The sequence below is a fragment of the Phyllopteryx taeniolatus genome, chromosome 8 (assembly GCF_024500385.1).
Source record: "Phyllopteryx taeniolatus isolate TA_2022b chromosome 8, UOR_Ptae_1.2, whole genome shotgun sequence".
Lineage (NCBI taxonomy): Eukaryota > Metazoa > Chordata > Actinopteri > Syngnathiformes > Syngnathidae > Phyllopteryx > Phyllopteryx taeniolatus.
This window is the reverse complement of record NC_084509.1, coordinates 17452409-17478327: the sequence shown is the minus strand read 5'-3', so window position 1 is coordinate 17478327 and position 25919 is coordinate 17452409. Positions and strand designations below refer to the sequence as shown.

The following is a 25919-nucleotide window of genomic DNA, read 5'->3' as shown; positions in this document are numbered from 1 at the left end:
TGCAAATTAACATTCAACTGTAGCTGCTCAAGAGACAAAGAAGAAAACTCTCAAGGTCCCTCAAGGCAAATATGAAATGGTTGTAGCAAAATGAGCGTATCATATATTGATGTGGTGGTGTGACTCCATTTGGGAGAAAAGATCATCTTGATCAAGATACCAATATATTCTTAAACAAAGTGATTTAAAGCAGCAGATGAGATCTCTGAAATAGATGTTGTTTTGTAGCTAGTGGTGAAGTGCAGAAACGCTATCTACGATCCAACATGACTGACTAGTTTCTACATACAGTACTGTATGTAGTACAACTGGTAGATAAGTTAGGATATCTGTTTGCTTTAAGTATTGTATAGAGTAAACCCAAATTCGGAAAAGTTATGTCATATTCCAATAGGTTAAGTGAAAACTAACATGATTTGTCATTTTAATCTATATTTTAAGCATTTTTGGATCTCTGGTGAGTCTGGTGGATTGTTTTGACAAGAAAAATCAATTGCAATCATTATTTCACTTTCCCTGTAAAAGCCAAACATTACCGTCTAATTCTTTTTTTTTTTGTAATCTTTCTCATTACAGTCTTTTTTCGCTTTATGCCATTTTTGCATTTTCTAATCACCCTTAGTTTTACTTTCCCTGTCCGTCAGTCTTTGTAGTCTGTCTTCACATTCTCTCTTTATCCGCTCTTATCTGTATTTTCTGTCCAATCTTTCTTCCACTTCTTCTATCACTGTTCATCAGGTCTGGAACCACATTTCCACATCTCTATTTATTCACAATGACCATTTGGTTGCCAAATGCCACACCTTTGTCAAATAAATACGGTTTCTCAAAAATCAATTGCAATGCCCTCCTCATCTTTTATGCATGTATTTCTCCATTCATTCACACCCTACTTATTGTCCAACTGATAAGGAAAATAGATTCAGCTTCTTTGAAAAATGTTGTGGGGAGAGCAGATAAATCTATCTGTGATAAATGCAATTGAGTTTGAAAAGTATCGTAAAGGGGAAATATTGCTGTTGTACTTGACTCTTGATTGAGCACTGGTGAATAGAGCAAAACACCATTATGGTAAGTGGTCTTCTCAGGATATATATTAAAAATACATTTAATGTTGACGAAAAGATTTATATAAACTAAAATAAACAACCAAATTATAAGTTCCAAAGGCAGTGATGTGTGTAGAATGGTAGGGTGGATTAAAGATCTACTGACGATGGGCGTTTTGACTAATATTATAGAAAAATGAAAGATCAAATCTGGATTACGTTGTTTGTCACTGCCCCAAAGGTTGGCTCCTTGATGAAAAAGGTGATAGAAATTACTAAGACTAAAGGCCCTACTCATAGATATGTAGAGATAAATTTGACACATCCATTTTGTGCTGCGTGCCGATGGCAACACTAAGCTAGAGATGTCAAAGTCGGTACCACATTCCATTTGTGTATACGGCAAGTAAACCAAAAGACCAAGGATGTGCTGCATATGGTTGCGTAAAACGCCACACAATTACGAAAAGGGAACTGAGAGTCCCTTTCACATGTAAAAATATCTTTTGTGTGTGTGTGTGTGTGTGTGTGTATGTATTGATAGCATACACTTTGGTGTTGACAAAAAAAGTAACCCTCATGAAAATCAGGGGAGAAATGACCAAGTTATGACTTAATTTCATTGTTCCATGCATTGGCTTCTATGGGAGTGATGCCCTATACAACATGGCCGTCACCGGGGAATGTCGGTTCGCCGGACTCCTACAGCGCACTGGCGTGTCTAGTGTTCACATACACTATATTGTCAAAAATATTCGCTCACCTGCCTTGACTCACATATGATTTTAAGTTATATCCCATCCTAAATCCATATGATATCCATATTCTTCCAGGAGAATATTTTGTGAGGTCACACACTGATGTGGATGAGAAGGCCTGGCTCACTGTCTACTCAAAATCAACCCAAAGGTGTTCTATTAGGTTGAGGGCCGGACTCTGTGCAGGCCATTTAAATTCATCCATCCATCCATCCATTTTCTGAGCCGCTTCTCCTCACTAGGGTCGCGGGCGTGCTGGAGCCTATCCCAGCTGTCATCGGGCAGGAGGCGGGGTACACCCTGAACTGGTTGCCAGCCAATCGCAGGGCACATAGAAACTAACAACCATTCGCACTCACATTCACACGTATGGGCAATTTAGAGTCTTCAATCGACCTACCATGCATGTTTTTGGGATCACACTCACAGTCATGCCTACGGGCAATTTAGAGTCTCCAATTAATGCATGTTTTTGGGATGTGGGAGGAAACCGGAGTGCCCGGAGAAAACCCACGCAGGCACGGGGAGAACATGCAAACTCCACACAGGCGGGGACGGGGATTGAACCCCGCACCTCAGAACTGTGAGGCTGACGCTCTAACCAGTCGGCCACCGTGCCGCCCATTTAAATTCATCCATACCAAATTCTTTCATCCATGTCTTTATGGACATTGCTTTATGCACTGGAGCACAGACATTCTCTTGGTATGCTGAAGCATTCAGAGTTCCTTTCACTGGAGTTCAGGGACTAATATTTTGGACATTTCCAACTTTGTGGGAACAGTTTGGAGATGCCTCTTCCTGTGCAATAGTGCACAAATCAAGGTTCATAAAGACATGGATGAAAGAGTTTAATGTGGATGAACTTGACTGGTGTGCACAATCCTGACCTCAACCCTAAAAAAATGAATTAGAGCGGAGACTGAGACCCAGGCCTTCTCGTACAACAGCAGTGTGTAACCTCACAAATGCACTTCTGGAAAAATTGTCATAAATTCCCATAAACACCCTCCTAAACCTTGCGGGAAACCTTTCCAGAGGAGTTATTGAAGCTGTTACAGTATAACTGCAGAAGGTGGAATGATGTCATATTAAAAACTATGGATTAAGAATGGGCCGTCACTTAAATTCATACCTGAGTCAACGCTGGTGAGTGAATACTTTTGGCTATATAGGGTACTGTATTAGGCTCCAGCACGCCCGCGACCCTAGTGAGGAGAAGCGGCTCAGAAAAAGGATGGATGGCTGGATGGTTGGGTACTGTATATGGCCCTACTGGTCAATGTTTAGTGAAAGCATTCTACCAGTCAAAAACCTTAACATATTTTTCTCACCGCATATGACCAATCACAATCACAAAAAGTCAAAAACCGTGACAGCAAAAAATGTCAGGAAAAGCCAACTAGAACATCGAAAATATATTTATTTTATAATCGATAGCATTTAAATGACGCCATGTATGTGCTGACTCCTATTTAGAATGAGTATAAATGTGGTTGGATGATTCTAAATAAAGCCTCTAACCCAGTTATTAGAGGGTGTACACACTCATTCAAGCACATTATCTCATTTAAACACATTTTTTTTTTACTTCATCTCTCTTAAATTTGACTTTATTTTAATTGAGTTGTACTAGATATAGGTCAACTTAATGGTAGATCTTTTTTTAAAAGTATTTAGCTTAGTCTAATTTTTTTTATATCACAAAAACAGGGGTTTGAACAGGGGTGTTTTGACATTTCAAACACACACACAAACGCACACGCACACATACTTAAACATGTTTTCACTCTCATAGTCACAGAACAGATCTCTATTTACATCCTAAGCAGGTGCTGTGTGATGTGTTTCATTGGTGAATTACCATATAAATAAGTGCCACTGCTTATCAAGCTTTATTTAAGATGGGAGAACAGAGTCATAGTGATGACAAAATAAAAAAACGATTGTAGGAAACTAAGAACAGTAGTCTCGTTGCAGAGGGTGAGTTTATGTAATCCGCTTTGCTTTTGCACTCAGTTTATAAATCTCCATTCAGGGATGCATAGAAAATGACACTACACTTTCCAAACTATGCAGGAGGACCTTATTACAAAAACTCTGGATATGCAGGTTTGCATATGGTGCTTAAGTATGGCTACACATCTTTTAATTCTTAAAATAATCAATCAGGGACTAGAGCCCTAAGCAATCTGTGATTCTTAATTCCTGAAAAGATCGATTAAGAATTCATTGTGCATAATTACATGCTTCCAACGTAATGGGGTGGGAAAAATACAGCTTTGTTGCAAAGCTGAAAAAAGTAATTCTTTAATTCTGCTTGTCTACAAATAGTTGGGACTCCAGCAGGGACGGCCCTAGCCAATGTGGCGCCCTTGGCGAGATTTTATTCGGCCCTGAATTGGTCGCCAGCCAATTGCATGGCACATACAAACAAACAACCATTCACACTCACATTCGCACCCACGGGCAACTTAGAGCATTCAATTAACCTACCCTGCATGTCTCTGGAATGTGGGAGGAAACTGGAGTACCCGGAGAAAACCCACGCAGGCACAGGGAGAACATGCAAACTCCACACAGGGGGGGCTGGGATTAGAAACCCTGTCCTCAGAACTGTGGGGCAGATGTGATAACCAGTCGCCCACCGTGCCACCTTGAATTACTTTACTTTTAACATTATCCAATTGAAAAGTAAAGTAATATTACTAAAATTTTAAATATAAAAATGAAAAACTCAATTGATACATATATTTATTTCCTTATATTCATGTTATCATATTTAACTGTCAAATTTTTTGCTGGTTCATGTTGTACTGTTTATTTATTTATTTATGTAATGAAACTATTACTTTAGGTGGCTTCATGGTGGAGGACTGGTTAGAGCATCTTCCTCCCAATTCTGAGGACTTGGGTTCAATCCCCGGCGCCGCCTGTGTGGAGTTTGCATGTTCTCCCCGTGCTTGCGTTGGTTTTCACCGGGCACTCCGGTTTCCTCCCACATCCCAAAAACATGCATGGTAGGTTAATTGGCAACTCTAAATGTGCGTGCGAATGGTTTTTTGTTTGTTTGTGCCCTGCGATTGGCTGGCAACCAGTTCTGGGTGTACCCCGCCTCCTGCCCGATGATAGCTGGGATAGGCTCGCCCACGACCCGAGTGAGGAGAAGCGGCTCAGAAAATGGATGGATGGATGGATATTACTTTACGTAGTGTGTGAAAGAATGACCTCTTGCTCTTGGGCAATTCCACTACCAGTGCATGCCCAACAGGGCGTTAACTGTTAAAAGATAATAAGCGCTAACTACACATTAGCAATAATGGCGTGTGTCACTTCGACTTAATAAATAATAATTAAGACCTTTAATATTATGTTGTCACTTGTCATATTTTACTGTTGTAAAGCTGCATGTTGCACATATAACTACAGAAGGAGAAAGCTACAAAGTGTTGGTTGTTCAGTGCTTTGGTCAAAGTAGCAAGTCTTTTCAAGTCAATTGGTTCAAGTCCAAGTGAAGTCACGAGTCATTGCTCTTCAAGTCCAAGTCCAGTTGAAAGTCTTGTAACATATTGTCAAGTCGAGTCTGAAGTCATCAAATTCATAACTTGAGTCTGACTTGAGTCCAAGTCATGTGACTCGAGTCCACACCTCTGGATGAGGTACAGTTTACAACACCTAGGAAATATTTTATTTACCTCTGCGTGTAATGATGTTGGCTCATTAGAATTAAAACACATGCATGCACAAACACATGCACGCACGCACAGACACACACACACACACACACACACACACACAAAGATGAAAGTCATCTGAAGTTGCGAGAGGAGAATGGAAACTCAACTGCTTCCCATTAACTGTCGGATTAAGGAGTTATCAATCCCCTCTAATCTAATCTTTAAGTGTCTTTCTAGATTCCACATTTTGATTAGGCAATCAGAAATCTGGAGCGTAAGAAAGTAACTTGGTGAAGAGGGAACAACATGTTGGCTAATCAAAATATTAGCAAAAGAGATTTTCTTTTTGGCACGGTGGGCGACTGTTTAGCATATCTGCCTCACAGTTCTGAGGACCGGGGTTAAAATCCCGGCCCCGCCTGTGTGGTGTTTCCATGTTCTCCCCGTGTCTGTGTGGGTTTTCTCCGGGCAACCCGGTTTCCTAACGCATCCCAAAAACATGCATGGTAGGTCGATTGAAGACTCTAAATTGCCCATACGTGTGAATGTGTGCGCGAATGGTTGTTTGTTTATGTGTGCCCAGCGATTGGCTGGCGACCAGTTCAGGGTGTGCCCCATCTCTCGCCCGAAGATAGCTGGGATAGGCTCCAGCACGCCCGTTACCTGAGTGAGGATAAGCGGTATGGAAAACGAATGAAAAAAATAAATGGAATGAAAAATATTTTCAGACTGATACAAATTATTGCATGGGTAACATACCTTTGGCTATCAGGGCTCCAGTGTGGTCGTCTGGAAAGTATGCCGTCTGTAGAACGCGAGAGCAGGAGTTTATCATCGATGAAGTGGATGATTAAAGAGGTATGGCTGCATCAAGGCATGATAGGCCATTTTGCAAACCTTCTCTTCTACTTTGGTCTGGCATTCCAAAAATAAACAAGGGCTACATGGGACCGTATCTCTGTCTGTGGTGACTGTGGGCATGATGGGTGCGACAAAGATGCAACTACAACTGCACACATTATTTATTCCTCCACAGTCACACCCAAGTGGTGGTAAGCTACTTGTGTAGCCACAGCTACCCTGGGGCAATCTGACAGAAGCGTAGCTGCCATTCTGCACCTACAGCCACGCCGACCACCATTAAAGGGCGTACAATTACCGACTGCACCACAAGGCTAAAGGCGGAGAGCTTATAAGTGATGAGTACAACAGCTTCTTAAACTTTATGTCATGTACTGCCCTGCAGGACCATTATTGGAGCCTGGAGGGCGCTTTGCACCCTATCTCTCCCCTCCCCTCTCTCTTTCAGCACCTGTCTCCAATCAGCCCTCGTCACCACCTACATATATGCCTGCCTATTCCCGGAAATCCTTGCCAAAGTATTGTAGTTACTTCCAGCGGTACCGAGCCCCATTTACCTCACGTAAGCCACTCCATTCCTTGTTCCCTTTTTGACTCCTGTGTCTCTCTTTGTTCTCAGTGTTTTCCCCTGTGTTCCTGATCCACATCATTCCTGCCGCCAAGCCAGCCGCCTGTCCTCTCCACTGCCTGCCACCTCTCCGCACCACTGCCTGCCACCCCACCCAGGACCACCTACATTACCTTTCCTAAATAAACTGCTCTTGGGTCCAGCTCCTCTTCATTCGTGACACTTTACTGAGAATCAGTTCATGAAAACAATTAGTTCAAAAGATCCGTTCACCAAATCGTTCAGTTCATTCAGTTCATGACTCAGCCCTGAGGTTCACATTCACTCTGGAACATGCTCTCTTACCAAGGGATGTTAGGTTCACAGACCATAGTACAGTCATTCGTGAGAGAATTGGTATACATTCAGTAAAATGACTGTACGGTGAATGTGTTTGTTTTATATTGCGTACCGGTAGTTTACCAAATATTGTAAACTATGAAAGGCCGAGGTTTTTAAAATGAACTGCTCAGCTTAATTAGCAACTAACTGTCTCTCTCAGGTAGCTCTTTTGTCATGCTGGATCCTGTTCAATCTTCTCCCATTCATCTGTTGCGGTCGGTGTTTTCCTCCAGCATTGGCTTCTTTCCGGTTTTGATCATGGCACTGCTGTGAACATCCGTGTGGCTCCTTGTGCTCGGCTTCCTTCCGCAAAGGTTTTGGTAAAGGGCATCTCCCCCATCCCGACTGCGTTCACCCAGGCTTGTCTGCAAAAATTTCCCCAAAATGAGAATACAAATGAATGGAATGGCCACTTCAACCTGAGTACAATGCAGCAAGAGTTTTGAAAATCGGATGATGGGAGTTTTGAAAATCGGATGATGGGTTCTGGAGAAATTGAGCATTTTGTGGGGGGAAAACCACCTTTTGAGGAACGCTTTTGTGTGATATACTTCCATCCATTTTCTAAGCCGCTTCTCCTCACAAGGGTCGCGGGCGTGCTGGAGCCTATCCCAGCTATCATTGGGCAGGAGCCGGGGTACACCCTGAACTGGTTGCCAGCCAATCGCAGGGCACATACAAACAAACAACCATTCGCACTCACATTCACACCTATGGGCAATATATAGTCTCCAATTCATGCATGTTTTTGGGATGTGGGAGGAAACCGGAGTGTCTGGAGAAAACCCACGCAGGCACGGGGAGAACATGCAAACTCCACACAGGCGGGGCCAGGGATTGAACCCCATTCCTCAGAACTGTGAGGCAGACGCTCTAACCAGTTTTCCCACCGTGCTACGCTTTTGTGTGATATCGCCAATCAAAAGAAAAAAAAAAAAAGTCAAAATCAAATTAGCGTAAAATTAGTTATTAATTATTTCTAAACATATCAGCATAAATTCACACACTAATGTAATTGGCCATGCTGCATTTGATTTTTAACTAATTTCTGATTAAGATGCTCATTTATAGGCCCTAATTAGCGTAAATTAACAAAAATGTTTGTCAAAATTTCAGGTTTTTTTCAAGGGATGGTCTGTATTTTTTTCAGAATACAAAATTTTTAAGCTAAGCTATACAAATTTGGATATTAATATATGAACTCATAAAATACTTTTAAAAATATAAACATTTGAAAAAGTCAGGATTGGTTGTTAAAGCTACAGAAATAGAATAGTGATTTATGTGATTTGATATTCCAAGATGGCGCATACCCGTGTGGTCGCCACCGGTTACATGCTCTCTAGTATTTTCTATGTTTTTGTGTTTTTCATTCATCTTTGGAGACATTACACGACTCACTTACACAAAGGAAGACTTACATTAGGGAGTCTACCCCGGACTTTCTTTCACCAACTTTCGTAAATCCGCTCAGTTTTTTCTCTGAGTTTTTCACCGGTGGGGCGGACGTGGCGTAAGGCGCATGGAGGCGAAGGCGACCAAGGGGGAAGCGCGCCGGCATCCAAGTGAAACTCCGTTAGAAAGGATGTCAAATGGCGCTCCCGTCGATCTACCTCACGAATCTACGCTCCCTACCCAATAAAATGGATGAACTCCATCTTCTGGCAAAGACCAGTAAGGACTTCGGACGTTCCGCCGCCCTGTGCTTCACGGAGACATGGCTTTGTGAACACATCCTCTATGGCGCCGTAATGCTTCCGGGCTTCCTACTACACTGGGTAGACAACGTCACAGAGTTATCAGGGAAAACAAAAGGTGGCGAGATATGCCTCTATATCAACGAAAAATGGTGTACCGACGCCACAGAGCACAGCACACACTGCAGCCCGGACTTGGAGTCGCTGTTTTTGAACTGTAAGTCATTCTACTTGCCACGTGAGTTGGCATCTTTCATCCTGGCCGGTGTTTACATTCCTCCTCAAGCTAACACGTACGCCGCACTGCTAACACACGCTGAACAAGTAAACGAAATTGAAAAAAAGCAAGAAATCAGGTCATTCGAATTTCTAGAGCTTTTCTACGTCACTAGTGAAGCTCTACGCCTACCTCTCCGCTCCCGAGCCAGCGCTGTCAACATGACAAACACGTGTGCTCTCACAAGTGGGTCTTCTACACAGAGGCAACCAATCAGAGGAAAATGGTGGTCTTAGCCAAATATGGACATAGCAGATACAAAACTGGGTCGAACAGAAGCAGCTGTCAGAGGGGCCTTTTCTGGACACTCTTATGACAAAACCAAGGTGTTTTTTTTTAAATGAAATGGAGATCTAAATAGCCAAAATATGGGACTTTTAAGCTGCTCCCTCTGTGACCCGACCTCGAATAAACAGAAGTAAATGGATGGCTGGATCGATGGAACTATACAGTGTTCACCATTCATTTTTGATACAACTTGTCCTCATGTGGGTCATGGGTATATGTACGGTATATTTGTTTATTCCAAATTCCTTAATGACTTAAGAATGATTAAAATAAGAGATATAAAAAGAATATATCTGGAGATCAACACAAAGAAAACCAGAGAAACTTGTAATTTACAGTAACTGTACTGATGAATGAAAACACAATAGGCAGCTACAAGATAATATGCAAAAAATATGTAAATGAAGAATGCATCCTGCCAAGGGGAAAGCTAAATCTGCATGCAGATCGAGCCAACAACTTTGACCTTCCTGAACAGTCTGAGTGGTTGAATGGTGCTTGGGTCTAAGAGAGCAGTCAAGTGTTGTCTACGCTAAATCACAACAAGTGAAACCACTGCACCCTTTTAACAGTGACAATCAGTGCAAGTTCTCTATTAACGATCACTACCCACAATCATCAGTGCCATAAAATGTAAAGTGAGGTATTTTGTTATTGATGATGGTAGTAATTTTAACATTACTTATTGTATAATCACAGATGGAGGTGTTCAACACGTCAGCTCTTAGTAACAAGCATATGGCATTTTTATTTATTTATTTTTTTCATTTAAACAAAATTCAATCCAAATCTCACAAGTGATATCTAAACATAGCGATACAAACAGCAATAAAAGAAGACTCCAGGCTTATAATAAATAAGTCTATATGGCAGTCAGACTATCTGTTCTTTTATGGTTATCCATTGATACTTATCCTATTATACAAAGCATAGGAGGCAAATCATTACAACACTTTACATTGTAATTGCCCTAATAAAACATGATACCTTAATAACACTTTGATCACCTTTTGGGATTGTGAAGAGCCTTCGATATTGGCTCCCAAACAAATCAGTGCTTGAAGCCTATCATTTCTAAGGAGAGGCAAACACCTTTTAATTTTCCTGCATCAGTTGGGAAGTCTACTCAGTAGTGAAACACTTCCCCACAAAGATATTGAAAAGAACACGGGAGTAATAGATTTATGCGTAGGCACTCTGAGGTAATCCGTATCCTGAGTAATTACCAGTCATTCAAGTATTTGAACTTAAACCGCATGATTTCCATACCACTGCCAAGAGTATGGATTTTTAAGAAACTCACTTTCTGTGAAAAGAAAATTAGAAACATTATTAATATTTTAGTAATGAATTAATTGCTGACATGTTGAAGTGTCATTGTTTTAAAATGATTTCAGTTAGTTACAGATTTTGCCATACTGTTCATTATCATTCCTGTATGGTAGAACGTTCCATAGTTTTTTCATCACTCGAGCTCTCAGTAGCTTCCAATTTGCCATGCTATGTTAATACTCAATACAGCCTACTTGGATCATATATTTCCAAATGTTTTTCCAAAGATTTACAAGAAAATAGGGCAGAAAATTAAGAAGCATGATACTCGACTTGAATTGTATCTTTGAAAATAGTTTAACAGTATTTAACACATTTTTAATAACATTTGAAATAAAAAAATTTCATTGTTAGATACAACAAATGTGTACCAATTACGATAGCAGGTAATATTATGTCATCATGTCCTGACCTACCCCTTTAAATTGCTGGACAGGCACTACACTCTTAGTATTCAGTGGATACTCCATGGCTCCGACACATGATTCCCACATCAGACTAATCCCTTCTTCTTGCAGAAAGTCTTAAGATTTTAAGAGAAAACCCATCGTAAGATTTATTTTCAAGTTTCCTTTGTTGTTTTGTCCAGACAATGATTTGTCCAGCTTTGTAACTGCAGATGGCTGAAACAAACATTGTCCAGCACATTCTGAACATTCTACTTTGCACACTGAAGTATTTGAAGGAAGAAGGACGTTGGCAAACCATGCTACTGTATTTCTTACTGTGTTACTAGCCATTGCCATGTCACAGAATTTGCATGCTGATGATATACATAAAAAAAAGAATATCTTAACGGTACCATGCCATCAAAATCCCTTTTCTGTCTATAGTTTTATGCATAATATAGGTCAGAATAGGTCTAAGGTTTAAGTTTGACATCTATCGACTGAATGTAAAAGGAAATAAACGGCATCAGGCTTGCAAAACGGGTGGATTACAAATAGCCGTCGTTATGACATGGTTTTGTCAATTAATATTCATGTACTGTACCTGCCCACTGCTGGTGCTCTTTTCCCAACCCACCCACCTCTTAGATACTTAAATACTTACAGTATGGGACCATTCATTCATCCATTTTCCATACTGGTAATCGTCACTAATGTCGAGGGCATGCTGGCGCCTATATCAGCTAAATCCGGATGAAAGGCAGAATACACCTGTCGCCAGCACAATCTTCTGATTTGGTCGAGTTTTCTTGGGAAGGGGTCCCCAATCTTATCGTATGTCCACCGCAGACCAGTTACACATTAAGGCATACAGTATATTGACAGACTGTCATAGTAAGACCGAGATGCAGAAGAAGCCTCCTGCCTTGTCGGCAGACCCCTCCGCGCTCACGAGTGGGGCCGTTTGAGGGGCAGTTCTTGTGCAGCACGCACTCGTGGCTGAGATCAACTAAACTGCAAAAGGAACGAATCAGTTTATGAAGTAATTCCATTCAGTGCAATTTAGCACTTGCTATTTTGGATCTTGGGAAATCAGGCCCATTGTGTCTAGTGTAGGGAATGATTTCTCAATAAAGAATTTATGATGACATAAATAGATGCAGATATTGAAGTTGAAAGAAAAAGAAGAAGAATGTTGGGGGTTCCCTAGTCAATCCAAACATTGACTTCTGTCACCAATGATTTTATCACATAGTCATCATGCTGAAATAACAGAAAAATTCTGCTTATAAAGGAAAAAAAGAGGTAATGTGCTGTTTGCCTTTACCTTTGTGGAATATTGTCAAAATGTGCACTCCCTTCCTCATCTACAGTCATGAAGGGCTAGGTAACGATGCAAAAAATAAGACTGCAAATCCAAGCAGACAGCTTCCTCTGCAGGGAGGCTCAACATGGAGGTCAGATTTATGTTCATGCATTTGTAAACATGTTTGTGTGTACATACTGGGTGGATTGCTGTCACTCTGAAAGCATGCACAGAGAATAGCAAGCTGAGGTTGACTCCCTGTCACTGAGAAACGCAAGACCAACATGCCAGTCCTGAAATCTCATTTATCACTCTTCTTGAAGACTGATGTTTCACACGTTCTATGTATCATGCACTCATGTGTTCATTCTGCATATATATCACTTTCTCTCCAACACAAGTGCTTAATTGATGAGATACAGTAGAGACTGGTGGCTGCTAGTTTTTCACTTGCTTGTATGCTGTTAGAAAAAGTGTACTGTAGAGTCCAATAATTTTCCTAAATGTACAAGCTACACTGAAAAACCTTGTAATCACTGCCTTAAACGGTATCTACCAAAGTCATATAAACTTTGTCCAACAATGGTTGGACATTGAGCACATTGTGCACTAATGCATTTTATATAATCCAATACAATTCAATTTGTTGATTATAGATTGCGGTCATTTAAACTTTTTTTGTGATTGGGCGTGCTGGTAAACCTTGAGCTACTAAACTCTTTCTTTTGCAACAATAACTATACAATCATTTTATATTCTATATTTCTTATGATGTATAAATTATTCACCTTGGTTGAGGGAGAGGTTTTCACCAAAATGATACAACATTTCTGATGTGAGGAGATGTGCCAATATTGGGTAGATTTGATGAGTGCTCTATATCCATTGATGATAATTACTGAATTGTCCCAGTTTAGCTCGTACAATGGCAAGTAATTGTTTAGATGGAGACTTGAACATTGTGGGCAAAGGAGTGACATTTTAGACCATGACTTCACATTACTAACCAAGGGGGGACAGGCACAGGACGAAGAAGAGGTGGCCGAGAACCTTGTGGGGCACCTTAGGGGAAGGTTTCGATGGGTGATTTACATAATTGACTGAGATAAATTGATGTTCCAGAAAGAGTAACGTGAGATGGACCTGAAATTGTGTGCAGTTGAGGATTTGGCAAGTTTGAGAGCTAGGGGGATGATGTGAATGGCATTGTACTGTATACTGTATATTGTCAATTTTAGTTTTGGATCAATGAGAGGGAAGGAGGTGCCTTAGTCTGTTGAGAATGACTGGGAGAGAGTGTGGTTTTGGTTGACCTGGGGGGTCAGTGAAGGGGGGGGTAGAGAGATGTTATAAGATAAGTGAAGTGGTGCAGATGAGGTCCATGTGACCAACGTGACCAGCGTTATGGCTGTAAAAATTGACGTGTACATCTTCAATTGTTAAAATTAAAGCAGTTGCGCATTTAAACAGAGTCTGTGGTTGTTGTCTGTGGAGTTCCTATGGATGTTACAATTGCTGAGGAAGATGGTTGAGGGTGAGAAAGGTAAATGGGTCAAAACGTTTGGTGAGGTTTTGGAGCAGTAGACAACTGCCACAATAAACTGTGTGTATCCAGATTAAATACAAAGCATTCAAATGAAAGGACAGGTGGGATGATGATGATGATGATGATGATGATGATGATGATGATGATGTAATGCAAGAGTAGTGTGCATTTGCAAACTATAGTTTGGCCTTTTTATGTTTTGGAGTAATGGCTACTTCCTGACAGTGTCCTTGCAGCTCATGTTGGTACAGTACTTGTTAAACTGTGAATAAGGACACTAATACCAGCTTCAGACAGCATCTTCACAGGGTCTTATGCTTTTGTTCTTGTGTTGATGTGCACATTTCGGACCAAAGCACGTTCATCTCTGGGACACAAAACCTGACTCCTTCCTCAGCGTTATGATGCCTATACAGTCCCTTGGTGTTTATACATGTCTATAATTGTTTGAACAGATGAACATGGTACCTTCAGGCATCTGGATATTGCACCCAAGGATGAACCAGATTTGTGCAAGTACACAATTCTCTTCCCAATAACTTGGTTGATTTATTTTGACTTCCCTTGATGTTCTACAGAGTGTTTCAGCTGTTCCTAGTTCAAATACATCCACAGGTGTGTCACTAACGAAGTCAAATGCTGCAGAAGCTTCCAAACGAATGACATTATCATCTGGGTTTTCCCAAATTGTTTAAATGCATAGTAATCTTACTATATATCACCTTCTGACTTTGATAAAATTATTATATAATCTGATTATTCTGGCATTGAGCAAATAGAAATCATTTTGGTAATCTTAATTGACCTAAAACAGAAAACGTCTAATCTGATTGCATGACTGAGTGAGAAAAAAAGTCAGTATTTTTATACAGTGTATGTAAACATCTGGTTTCAACTGGTTTCAACTTTACTTTCGAACACCTATTAGCCTATCAGCCGACAACTGTTGCTCGTCTCATATGAAAATTAATTGTTCATCTTTGGTATAGAGCTACACAGAACAGGTTTTATCCTGAAAGGAGAAGTGGCCGACAAACACAAGTATTCCTCCATTTTGTAATGTGGGTGTAGTTAGTGGTGTAGAACTGATAAAGTCTCTAATATTGTCACTCTCATGTTTGAAAATGAAAATGTAAATAAATGTAATTAATTAAATTACAAAATGTAAGAAACAATTCTCTCACCTCTTTTTTCTGAACTTGCATTTTTAAATGCCTTGGTTTATTGGACTTTTTTTCTAAAACCACAAATTAAGCCGTATTTTCTGTGAAACGTAAGAGTGGATTGGATAGAAGGGTTAATACAACTCGAGATTGACTCATCTTCAAGTTATGATTTAGACAAAATTAATATTAATGTTAAAAACTCTTGCAAATAATGAATTGTCATTAGTTTATTATCATGCTTCGTATGACTTAGAGCAACTTTCTAATATGAATCACTTAGGAATACAAACTATTTAAATTCATTCATGATAAGGACAAATCTGCGTATGTCACGAACTAAGGCAAGGAATTAATCACAAATCCATATTTAAAATGTGATTCATATACATATGAAATAATTCAGGATTGCATATTTGTAACTTATTCTGACATCTTAAAATATTGTAAAATTGAGAGTAAAATAAGGACAAACTTAATTCGGTGATCTTAAAAAATATAATATATTTCTCTCCCTCCATTTGCAAATGCACCTATTTACAGTTGACCATTCGTTGCTTTGGAAACTTGCACTGGATGAATGGTTTCCTCAGAAAAAGTCACTGTCTGTGATGTATTTTAAAACACCAGCCTCATATGAGGATCAAACTCACGACCTTCAGATTATGAGACTGACACACTGCCTACTGTGTCAACGAGACAGACAGATGAAACCAGCGCTGTTATATGGTGCCGACATATGTTGCGGTAACTCCCAAGAAGTCCAATGTACGAACCAAAAAATCTTACTGAGACCAGAGGATTGTCCTGTTGTTCCCTGTAACACTGTAATTTGAAGTCGGCTATGTTATATTAGTTGGAAAAAGTAATTCTCATTTGTTCTTGCAAAGAGTCAAACCTGAGGTTTTTGAACTATCTTGGTACAAACCAGAGAACTATCTTGGTACAAACCAGAGAAGGTTACTTGGGGTAGAGAATTGCCCTTGAAACGGTCCTTGGTCACGATTGTTGACAATTCATTGCTTTGGCAACTCGCGCTGGATGAATGGTTTCCTCAGAAAAAGTCACTTTCTGTGATGTATTTTAAAACAACTGCCTCGTATGAGGATTGAACTCACGACCTTCAGATTATGAGACTGACACACTGCCTACTGTGTCAACAAGACAGACAGATGTAGCCAGCGCTGTTATATGTTGCCGACATATGTTGCGGTAACTCCCAAGAAGTCCAATGTACGAACCACAAAATCTTACTGAGACCAGAGGATTGACCTGTTGTTCCCTGTCACACTGTAATTTGAAATCGGCTATGTTATATTAGTTGGAAAAAGTAATTCTCATTTGTTCTTGCAAAGAGTCAAACCTGAGGTATTTGAACTATCTTGGTACAAACCAGAGAACTATCTTGGTACAAACCAGAGAAGGTTACTTGGGGTAGAGAATTGCCCTTGAAACGGTCCTTGGTCACGATTGTTGACAATTCATTGCTTTGGCAACTCGCGCTGGATGAATGGTTTACTTTTAAAATTACTTCTAGTTTATTGTCGGGAACAGTAAAGTTCAAGGAGTTGGTTGACCTAAGTTCACTCAGCAAGAGTCACCGTTTGAATTGTTTTTAAAAGACGTACCTCGTGTGATGCTTGATTTCACAGCCTTCAGACTATGACACTTGTACACCTGTGTCTTAGAAAAAAAATCATTCTCATCTGCTCTTGCAAAGCAAGAAATACAAAGGACTCAAAATGACACCTTAGTTGTAAACTATTGAAGCCAACTGGGGGTAGAGAAATGCCCTTGATACGGTCCTTGGTCACGATTGTTGACCATTCGTTGCTTTGGCAACTTGCGCTTGATGTATGGTTTCCTCAGAAAAAGTCACTGTCTGCCATTTATTTTAAAACACCTGCCTCATATGAGGATCGAACTGATGACCTTCAGATTATGAGACTGACGAACTGCCTACTGTGCCAACGAGGCTGAGTGATGCAGTCAAATATGTTATAAATTTCCCTACATAGGTGGTGGTAACCGGTAACCAGCAGAATTGATAGTACAGAAAATTATTTCTAGTCTATCGTCGGGAACAGTCAAGTCCAAGGAGTTGGTTGACCTAAGTTCACTCACCAAGAGTCACTGTTTGAATTGTTTTTAAAAGACGTACCTCGTGTGATGCTTTTTTTCACAGCCTTCAGACAATGACACTTGAGCACCTGTTTCTGAGAAAAAAATCATTCTCATCTGCTCTTGCATACAGACAAATACAAAGGACTCAGAACGACCCCTTCGGTAGCAACCATAGGAGCCAACTGGGGGTAGAGAAATGCCCTTGATTCGGTCCCTGGTCAGGATTGTTGACCATTCGTTGCTTTGTCAACTTGCGCTGGATGAATGGTTTCCTCAGAAAAAGTCACTTTCTGCGATGTATTTTAAAACATCTGCCTCGTATGAGGATCGAACTCACGACCTTCAGATTATGAGACTGATGCACTGCCTACTGTGCCAACGAGGCTGAATGATACAATCAGATGTGTTATAAATTTTCTCTATATATGTGGTGGAAAACGGTAACCAGCAGAATTGATAGTCCAGAAAATTACTTCTAGTTTATTGTCGGGAACAGTTAAGTACATGGAGTTGGTTGACCTCAGTTCACTCAGCAAGAGCCACTGTTTGAATTGTTTTTAAAAGACGTACCTCGTGTGATGCTTGATTTAACAGCCTTCAGACAATGACACTTGAGCACCTGTTTCTGATACAAAAATCATTCTCATCCGCTCTTGCATACCGACAAATACAAAGGACTCAGAAAGACCCCTTAGGTAGCAACCACAGGAGCCGACTGGGGGCAGAGAAATGCCCTTGATTCGGTCCCTGGTCAGGATTGTTGACCATTCGTTGCTTTGGAAACTTGCGCTGGATGTTTGGTTTCCTCAGAAAAAGTCACTTTCTGAGATGTATTTTAAAACAACTGCCTGGTATGAGGATCAAACTCACAACCTTCAGATTAGGAGACTGACACACTGCCTACTGTGCCAACGAGACTGAATGATGCGTTCAGACATGCTATGAATTTCCCTATATATGTGGTGGTAAACGGTAACCAGAAGATTTGATAGTACAGAAATTTTTTTTTCTAGTTTATTGTCGGGAACAGTAAAGTCCAAGGAGTTGGTTGACCTAAGTTCACTCAGCAAGAGTCACTGTTTGAATTGTTTTTAAAAGACATACCTCGTGTAATGCTTGATTTCACAGCCTTCAGACAATGACACTTGTGCACCTGTTTCTGAGAAAAAAATCATTCACATCTGCTCTTGCACAGCGACAAATACAAAGGACTCAGATTGACACCTTAGGCAGCAACCATATGAGCTTACTGGGGGGAGAGAAATGCCCTTGATTCGGTCCCTGGTCAGGATTGTTGACCATTCGTTGCTTTGGAAACTTGCGCTTGATGTATGGTTTCCTCAGAAAAAGGCACTGGCTGTGATGTATTTTAAAACACCTGCCTCATAGGAGTATCGAACTCACGACCTTCAGGTAACGAGACTGACGCACTGCCTACTGTGCCAACGAGGCTGAATGATGCAGTCAGATATGTTATAAATTTCCCTACATAGGTGGTGGTAACAACCAGATGATAGTACAGAAAAATATTTCTATTCTATTGGCGGGAACAGTCAAGTCCAAGGAGTTGGTTGACCTAAGATCACTCAGCAAGAGCTACTGTTTGAATTGTTTTTAAAAGACGTACCTCGTGTGATGCTTGATTTAACAGCCTTCAGACAATGACATTTGAGCACCTGTTTCTGATAAAAAAATCATTCTCATCCGCCCTTGCATACCGACAAATACAAAGGACTCAGAAAGACCCCTTAGGTACCAGCCATAGGAGCCGACTGGGGGCAGAGAAATGCCCTTGATTCGGTCCCTGGTCAGGATTGTTGACCATTCGTTGCTTTGGAAACTTGCGCTGGATGTTTGGTTTCCTCAGAAAAAGTCACTTTCTGCGATGTATTTTAAAACACCTGCCTCGTATGAGGATCAAACTCACGACCTTCAGATTATGAGACTGACGCACTGCCTACTGTGCCAACGTGGCTGAGTGATGAAGTTAAATATGTTATAAATTTCCCTACATAGGTGGTGGTAAACGGTAACCAGCAGAATTGATAGTACAGAAAATTATTTCTTGTCTATTGTCGGGAACAGTCAAGTCCAAGGAGTTGGTTGACCTAAGTTCACTCACCAAGAGTCACTGTTTGAATTGTTTTTAAAAGACGTACCTCGTGTGATGCTTTTTTTCACAGCCTTCAGACAATGACACTTGAGCACCTGTTTCTGAGAAAAAAATCATTCTCATCTGCTCTTGCAAAGCAACAAATACAAAGGACTTCCAATGACGCCTTAAGTGGAAACCATAGAAGCCGACTGGGGGCAGAGAATTGCCCTTGATACGGTCCTTGGTCACGATTGTTGACCATTCGTTGCTTTGGCAACTTGCGCTTGATGTATGTTTTCCTCAGAAAAAGTCACTTTCTGCGATTTATTTTAAAACACCTGCCTCGTATGAGGATCGAACTCACGACCTTCAGATTATGAGACTGACGCACTGCCTACTGTGCCAACGAGGCTGAGTAATGCAGTTAAATATGTTATAAATTTCCCTTCATAGGTGGTGGTAACCGGTAACCAGCAGAATTGATCGTACAGAAAATTATTTCTTGTCTATTCTCGGGAACAGTCAAGTCCAAGGAGTTAGTTGACCTAAGTTCACTCACCAAGAGTCACTGATTGAATTGTTTTTAAAAGACGTACCTCGTGTGATGCTTGATTTCACAGCCTTCAGACGATGACACTTGGACACCTGTTTCTTTGAAAAAAAATCATTCTCATCTGCTCTTGCAAAGCAACAAATACAAAGGACTTCCAATGACACGTTAAGTGGAAACCATAGAAGCCGACTGGGGGCAGAGAAATGCCCTTGATACGGTCCTTGGTCACGATTGTTGACCATTCGTTGCTTTGGCAACTTGCGCTTGATGTATGTTATCCTCAGAAAAAGTCACTTTCTGCGATTTATTTTAAAACACCTGCCTCATATGAGGATCGAACTCACGACCTTCTGATTATGAGACTGACGCACTGCCTACTGTGCCAACGAGGCTGACTGATACAATCAGATGTGTCATAAATTTCCCTACATAGGTGGTGGTAACCGGAAACCAGCAGATGCTAGTACAGAAAAATATTTCTATTCTATTGGCGGGAACAGTCAAGTCCAAGGAGTTGGTTGACCTAAGATCACTCAGCAAGTGTCACTGTTTGAATTGTTTTTAAAAGACGTACCTCGTGTATTGCTTGATTTCACAGCCTTCAGACAATGACACTTGTGCACCTGTTTCTTAGAAAAAAAATTATTCTCATCTACTCTTGCATAGCAACAAATACAAAAGACTCACAACGACGCCTTAGGTGGAAACCATTGAAGCCAAATGGGGGCAGAAAAACGCCCTTGATACTGTCCTTGTTCACGATTGTTGACCATTCGTTGCTTTGGCAACTTGCGCTTGATGTATGTTTTCCTCAGAAAAAGTCACTGTCTGTGATGTATTTTAAAACACCTGCCTCGTATGAGGATCGAACTCACGACCTTCAGATTATGAGACTGACGCACTGCCTACTGTGCCAACGAGGCTGAATGATGCAATCAGATGTGTTATAAATTTTCTCTATATATGTGGTGGAAACCGGTAACCAGCAGAATTGATAGTCCAGAAAATTCTAGTTTATTGTCGGGAACAGTCAAGTACATGGAGTTGGTTGACCTCAGTTCACTCAGCAAGAGCCACTGTTTGAATTGTTTTTAAAAGACGTACCTCGTGTGATGCTTGATTTAACAGCCTTCAGACAATGACACTTGAGCACCTTTTTCTGATAAAAAAATCATTCTCATCCGCCCTTGCATACCGACAAATACAAAGGACTCAGAAAGACCCCTTAGGTACCAGCCATAGGAGCCGACTGGGGGCAGTGAAATGCCCTTGATTCGGTCCCTGGTCAGGATTGTTGACCATTCGTTGCTTTGGCAACTTGCGCTTTTTGTCTGGTATCCTCAGAAAAAGTCACTGTCTGTGATGTATTTTAAAACACCTGCCTCGTATGAGGATCGAACTCACAACCTTCAGATTATGAGACTGACGCACTGCCTACTGTGCCAACGAGGATGAGTAAAGCAGTTAAACATCATATACATTTCCCTTCATAGGTGGTGGTAACCGGTAACCAGCAGAATTGATCGTACAGAAAATTATTTCTTGTCTATTGTCGGGAACAGTCAAGTCCAAGGAGTTAGTTGACCTAAGTTCACTCACCAAGAGTCACTGATTGAATTGTTTTTAAAAGACGTACCTCGTGTGATGCTTGATTTCACAGCCTTCAGACGATGACACTTGGACACCTGTTTCTTAGAAAAAAAATCATTCTCATCTGCTCTTGCAAAGCAACAAATACAAAGGACTTCCAATGACGCCTTAAGTGGAAACCATAGAAGCCGACTGGGGGCAGAGAAATGCCCTTGATACGGTCCTTGGTCACGATTGTTGACCATTCGTTGCTTTGGCAACTTGCGCTTGATGTATGTTTTCCTCAGAAAAAGTCACTGTCTGTGATGTATTTTAAAACACCTGCCTCGTATGAGGATCGAACTCACGACCTTCAGATTATGAGACTGACGCACTGCCTACTGTGCCAACGAGGCTGAGTAATGCAGTTAAATATGTTATAAATTTCCCTTCATAGGTGGTGGTAACCGGTAACCAGCAGAATTGATCGTACAGAAAATTATTTCTTGTCTATTGTCGGGAACAGTCAAGTCCAAGGAGTTAGTTGACCTAAGTTCACTCACCAAGAGTCACTGATTGAATTGTTTTTAAAAGACGTACCTCGTGTGATGCTTGATTTCACAGCCTTCAGACGATGACACTTGGACACCTGTTTCTTAGAAAAAAAATCATTCTCATCTGCTCTTGCAAAGCAACAAATACAAAGGACTTCCAATGACGCCTTAAGTGGAAACCATAGAAGCCGACTGGGGGCAGAGAAATGCCCTTGATACGGTCCTTGGTCACGATTGTTGACCATTCGTTGCTTTGGCAACTTGCGCTTGATGTATGTTTTCCTCAGAAAAAGTCACTTTCTGCGATTTATTTTAAAACACCTGCCTCGTATGAGGATCGAACTCACGACCTACAGATTATGAGACTGACGCACTGCCTACTGTGCCAACGAGGCTGACTGATACAATCAGATGTGTTATAAATTTCCCTACATAGGTGGTGGTAACCGGTAACCAGCAGATGCTAGCACAGAAAAATATTTCTATTCTATTGGCGGGAATAGTCAAGTCCAAGGAGTTGGTTGACCTAAGATCACTCAGCAAGAGTCACTGTTTGAATTGTTTTTAAAAGACGTACCTCGTGTATTGCTTGATTTCACAGCCTTCAGACAATGACACTTGTGCACCTGTTTCTTAGAAAAAAAATTATTCTCATCTACTCTTGGATAGCAACATATACAAAAGACTCACAACGACGCCTTAGGTGGAAACCATTGAAGCCAACTGGGGGCAGAAAAATGCCCTTGATACGGTCCTTGGTCACGATTGTTGACCATTCGTTGCCTTGGCAACTTGCGCTTGATGTCTGGTTTCCTCAGAAAAAGTCACTGTCTGTGATGTATTTTAAAACACCTGCCTCGTATGACGATCAAACTTACGACCTTCAGATTATGAGACTGACGCACTGCCTACTGTGCCAACGAGGCTGAATGATACAGTCAGATATCTTATCAATTTTCTCTATATATGTGGTGGAAACCGGTAACCAGCAGAATTGATAGTCCAGAAAATTCTAGTTTATTGTCGGGAACAGTCAAGTACATGGAGTTGGTTGACCTCAGTTCACTCAGCAAGAGCCACTGTTTGAATTGTTTTTAAAAGACGTACCTCGTGTGATGCTTGATTTAACAGCCTTCAGACAATGACATTTGAGCACCTGTTTCTGATAAAAAAATCATTCTCATCCGCCCTTGCATACCGACAAATACAAAGGACTCAGAAAGACCCCTTAGGTACCAGCCATAGGAGCCGACTGGGGGCAGAGAAATGCCCTTGATTCGGTCCCTGGTCAGGATTGTTGACCATTCGTTGCTTTGGAAACTTGCGCTGGATGTTTGGTTTCCTCAGAAAAAGTCACTTTCTGCGATGTATTTTAAAACACCTGCCTCGTATGAGGATCAAACTCACGACCTTCAGATTATGAGACTGACGCACTGCCTACTGTGCCAACGAGGCTGAGTAATGCAGTTAAATATGTTATAAATTTCCCTTCATAGGTGGTGGTAACCGGTAACCAGCAGAATTGATCGTACAGAAAATTATTTCTTGTCTATTGTCGGGAACAGTCAAGTCCAAGGAGTTAGTTGACCTAAGTTCACTCACCAAGAGTCACTGATTGAATTGTTTTTAAAAGACGTACCTCGTGTGATGCTTGATTTCACAGCCTTCAGACGATGACACTTGGACACCTGTTTCTTAGAAAAAAAATCATTCTCATCTGCTCTTGCAAAGCAACAAATACAAAGGACTTCCAATGACGCCTTAAGTGGAAACCATAGAAGCCGACTGGGGGCAGAGAAATGCCCTTGATACGGTCCTTGGTCACGATTGTTGACCATTCGTTGCTTTGGCAACTTGCGCTTGATGTATGTTTTCCTCAGAAAAAGTCACTTTCTGCGATTTATTTTAAAACACCTGCCTCGTATGAGGATCGAACTCACGACCTACAGATTATGAGACTGACGCACTGCCTACTGTGCCAACGAGGCTGACTGATACAATCAGATGTGTTATAAATTTCCCTACATAGGTGGTGGTAACCGGTAACCAGCAGATGCTAGCACAGAAAAATATTTCTATTCTATTGGCGGGAATAGTCAAGTCCAAGGAGTTGGTTGACCTAAGATCACTCAGCAAGAGTCACTGTTTGAATTGTTTTTAAAAGACGTACCTCGTGTATTGCTTGATTTCACAGCCTTCAGACAATGACACTTGTGCACCTGTTTCATAGAAAAAAAATTATTCTCATCTACTCTTGGATAGCAACATATACAAAAGACTCACAACGACGCCTTAGGTGGAAACCATTGAAGCCAACTGGGGGCAGAAAAATGCCCTTGATACGGTCCTTGGTCACGATTGTTGACCATTCGTTGCCTTGGCAACTTGCGCTTGATGTCTGGTTTCCTCAGAAAAAGTCACTGTCTGTGATGTATTTTAAAACACCTGCCTCGTATGACGATCAAACTTACGACCTTCAGATTATGAGACTGACGCACTGCCTACTGTGCCAACGAGGCTGAATGATACAGTCAGATATCTTATCAATTTTCTCTATATATGTGGTGGAAACCGGTAACCAGCAGAATTGATAGTCCAGAAAATTCTAGTTTATTGTCGGGAACAGTCAAGTACATGGAGTTGGTTGACCTCAGTTCACTCAGCAAGAGCCACTGTTTGAATTGTTTTTAAAAGACGTACCTCGTGTGATGCTTGATTTAACAGCCTTCAGACAATGACATTTGAGCACCTGTTTCTGATAAAAAAATCATTCTCATCCGCCCTTGCATACCGACAAATACAAAGGACTCAGAAAGACCCCTTAGGTACCAGCCATAGGAGCCGACTGGGGGCAGAGAAATGCCCTTGATTCGGTCCCTGGTCAGGATTGTTGACCATTCGTTGCTTTGGAAACTTGCGCTGGATGTTTGGTTTCCTCAGAAAAAGTCACTTTCTGCGATGTATTTTAAAACACCTGCCTCGTATGAGGATCAAACTCACGACCTTCAGATTATGAGACTGACGCACTGCCTACTGTGCCAACGAGGCTGAGTAATGCAGTTAAATATGTTATAAATTTCCCTTCATAGGTGGTGGTAACCGGTAACCAGCAGAATTGATCGTACAGAAAATTATTTCTTGTCTATTGTCGGGAACAGTCAAGTCCAAGGAGTTAGTTGACCTAAGTTCACTCACCAAGAGTCACTGATTGAATTGTTTTTAAAAGACGTACCTCGTGTGATGCTTGATTTCACAGCCTTCAGACGATGACACTTGGACACCTGTTTCTTAGAAAAAAAATCATTCTCATCTGCTCTTGCAAAGCAACAAATACAAAGGACTTCCAATGATGCCTTAAGTGGAAACCATAGAAACCGACTGGGGGCAGAGAAATGCCCTTGATACGGTCCTTGGTCACGATTGTTGACCATTCGTTGCTTTGGCAACTTTCGCTTGATGTATGTTTTCCTCAGAAAAAGTCACTTTCTGCGATTTATTTTAAAACACCTGCCTCGTATGAGGATCGAACTCACGACCTTCAGATTATGAGACTGACGCACTGCCTACTGTGCCAACGAGGCTGACTGATACAATCAGATGTGTTATAAATTTCCCTACATAGGTGGTGGTAACCGGTAACCAGCAGATGCTAGTACATAAAAATATTTCTATTCTATTGGCGGGAACAGTCAAGTCCAAGGAGTTGGTTGACCTAAGATCACTCAGCAAGTG

General features: G+C 41.1%; 12 non-coding genes across 12 annotated transcripts; all 12 read right to left on the bottom strand.

The window, feature by feature from the left end:
• Nucleotides 1–17728: 17728 nt before the first annotated feature.
• trnam-cau (transfer RNA methionine (anticodon CAU)) lies at nucleotides 17729–17801 on the bottom strand. The gene has a single exon. It is a non-coding gene; the product is annotated as a tRNA-Met (tRNA).
• A 1517-nt stretch (nucleotides 17802–19318) lies between these two features.
• On the bottom strand, nucleotides 19319–19391 carry trnam-cau (transfer RNA methionine (anticodon CAU)). The gene has a single exon. It is a non-coding gene; the product is annotated as a tRNA-Met (tRNA).
• Nucleotides 19392–19850: 459 nt separating this feature from the next.
• On the bottom strand, nucleotides 19851–19923 carry trnam-cau (transfer RNA methionine (anticodon CAU)). The gene has a single exon. It is a non-coding gene; the product is annotated as a tRNA-Met (tRNA).
• Nucleotides 19924–20383: 460 nt separating this feature from the next.
• trnam-cau (transfer RNA methionine (anticodon CAU)) lies at nucleotides 20384–20456 on the bottom strand. Its single transcript has one exon. It is a non-coding gene; the product is annotated as a tRNA-Met (tRNA).
• A 458-nt stretch (nucleotides 20457–20914) lies between these two features.
• On the bottom strand, nucleotides 20915–20987 carry trnam-cau (transfer RNA methionine (anticodon CAU)). Its single transcript has one exon. It is a non-coding gene; the product is annotated as a tRNA-Met (tRNA).
• A 456-nt stretch (nucleotides 20988–21443) lies between these two features.
• Nucleotides 21444–21516, bottom strand: trnam-cau (transfer RNA methionine (anticodon CAU)). The gene has a single exon. It is a non-coding gene; the product is annotated as a tRNA-Met (tRNA).
• Nucleotides 21517–21976: 460 nt separating this feature from the next.
• On the bottom strand, nucleotides 21977–22049 carry trnam-cau (transfer RNA methionine (anticodon CAU)). The gene has a single exon. It is a non-coding gene; the product is annotated as a tRNA-Met (tRNA).
• A 460-nt stretch (nucleotides 22050–22509) lies between these two features.
• Nucleotides 22510–22582, bottom strand: trnam-cau (transfer RNA methionine (anticodon CAU)). The gene has a single exon. It is a non-coding gene; the product is annotated as a tRNA-Met (tRNA).
• Nucleotides 22583–23569: 987 nt separating this feature from the next.
• On the bottom strand, nucleotides 23570–23642 carry trnam-cau (transfer RNA methionine (anticodon CAU)). Its single transcript has one exon. It is a non-coding gene; the product is annotated as a tRNA-Met (tRNA).
• Nucleotides 23643–24102: 460 nt separating this feature from the next.
• On the bottom strand, nucleotides 24103–24175 carry trnam-cau (transfer RNA methionine (anticodon CAU)). The gene has a single exon. It is a non-coding gene; the product is annotated as a tRNA-Met (tRNA).
• Nucleotides 24176–25162: 987 nt separating this feature from the next.
• trnam-cau (transfer RNA methionine (anticodon CAU)) lies at nucleotides 25163–25235 on the bottom strand. The gene has a single exon. It is a non-coding gene; the product is annotated as a tRNA-Met (tRNA).
• A 460-nt stretch (nucleotides 25236–25695) lies between these two features.
• On the bottom strand, nucleotides 25696–25768 carry trnam-cau (transfer RNA methionine (anticodon CAU)). The gene has a single exon. It is a non-coding gene; the product is annotated as a tRNA-Met (tRNA).
• Nucleotides 25769–25919: the final 151 nt, after the last annotated feature.